Source organism: Phoenix dactylifera, unplaced genomic scaffold (assembly GCF_009389715.1).
Source record: "Phoenix dactylifera cultivar Barhee BC4 unplaced genomic scaffold, palm_55x_up_171113_PBpolish2nd_filt_p 000971F, whole genome shotgun sequence".
NCBI lineage: Eukaryota > Viridiplantae > Streptophyta > Magnoliopsida > Arecales > Arecaceae > Phoenix > Phoenix dactylifera.
Window position 1 is genome coordinate 82,507 of NW_024068328.1, and position 1,751 is coordinate 84,257.

Below are 1,751 nucleotides of genomic sequence, written 5' to 3' on the forward strand. Positions count from 1 at the left end.
CTTCTGGCTGTGTCATGTAAACCTCTTCCTCAAGATAACCATTAAGGAAGGCGGTTTTGACATCCATCTGCCAAATTTCATAATCATAGTATGCAGCTATTGCAAGCAAAATCCGAATAGATTTAAGCATGGCAACTGGTGAAAAAGTTTCATCATAGTCAATTCCTTGCTTTTGCCTGAAACCTTTTGCCACCAATCTAGCCTTGTAGGTTTCTACTTGGCCATCTGCTCCAATCTTCTTCTTATAGACCCATTTGCAACCTATAGGGTTAACACCTTCTGGTGCATCAACCAAAGTCCATACTTGGTTGGTATACATAGAGTCTATTTCGGATTTCATAGCTTCTAACCATTTGTTAGAGTCATTACTCATGATAGCTTCCGAATAGGTCAGAGGATCATCATTTTCGATGATGTGGGCTTCATCATTCTCAATGATAAACCCATACCTCTTAGGTGCATTTCGCACTCTATCTGACCTTTGGAGAGGAGATGTGTGTTGTGGTTGTACTTCATCAATGGGTACATTTGGTTGAAGAATTTCTTGTGTTTCTATTTGTAGGTCTTGAACTTCATTAAGTTCAATTCTTCTTTCACTGCCCTTTTCTAAGATAAACTCTTTTTCTAAGAAAGTGGCATGCCTACTAACAAATACCTTTTGTTCAGTAGGGTGATAGAAGAGATATCCAATACTTTCTTTGGAATAACCTATAAATGTACATTTATCTGATCTAGCACTTAGCTTATGTCCAAAATTTCTTTTGACATATGCTTGGCAGCCCCATATTTTAAAATATTTAAGATTGGGCTTTCTACCTCTCCATATCTCATATGGAGTACTAGATACAGATTTTGAAGGTATCCTGTTTAGCACATATGTAGCAGTTTCTAAGGCATAACCCCAGAAGGAAATAGGAAGATCTGTAAAGCACATCATGGATCTTACCATATCTAATAGAGTACGATTCCTCCGTTCAGCTACACCATTTAGTTGTGGCGTATACGGAGGTGTCCATTCAGAGAGAATGCCCTTTTCTTTAAGATGATTTAAAAATTCACTAGAAAGGTATTCACCTCCTCGATCAGATCGAAGGATTTTAATACACTTTCCGGTTTGTTTTTCAACCATACTTTGATACTCTTTAAACTTATCAAAGGCTTCGTATTTATGTTTCATAAGATACACAAATCCGAACCTTGATAAATCATCAGTGAATGTGATGAAGTAAGAGTATCCACCTCTAGCTGGAGTTGTCATAGGACCACATACATCTGTATGTATAAGTCCTAATAACTCACTTGCCCTTTCTCCATGTCCAGTGAATGGAGACTTGGTCATTTTTCCCATAAGACAAGATTCACAAGTTCCTAATGATTCATAATCATAAGGATCAAAGAACTCTTCTTTGTATAACTTGTTAATTCTTGATTCACTTATGTGACCAAGTCGGCAATGCCAAAGGAGGGTATTATTCACTTCCTCTCTCTTTCTTTTATTGCTTTTATTAATATGAAAGACATTGTCATTAAGTAATAAAACTAGAAGACCATTTTCCATAATGCCATTGCAAAGATGCTTATTAGAAAAATAAATAGAGCAACCATTGCCCTTTCCATTAATTTCAAAACCTTTCTTTAACAACAAAGGAATGGAAATTACATTTCTAATAATTTTGGGCATATAATAACAATCTTCTAATTGTAGGAGCTTTCCCGAAGGCAATTCCAAGTTGTAGGTTCCAACAGCTTCA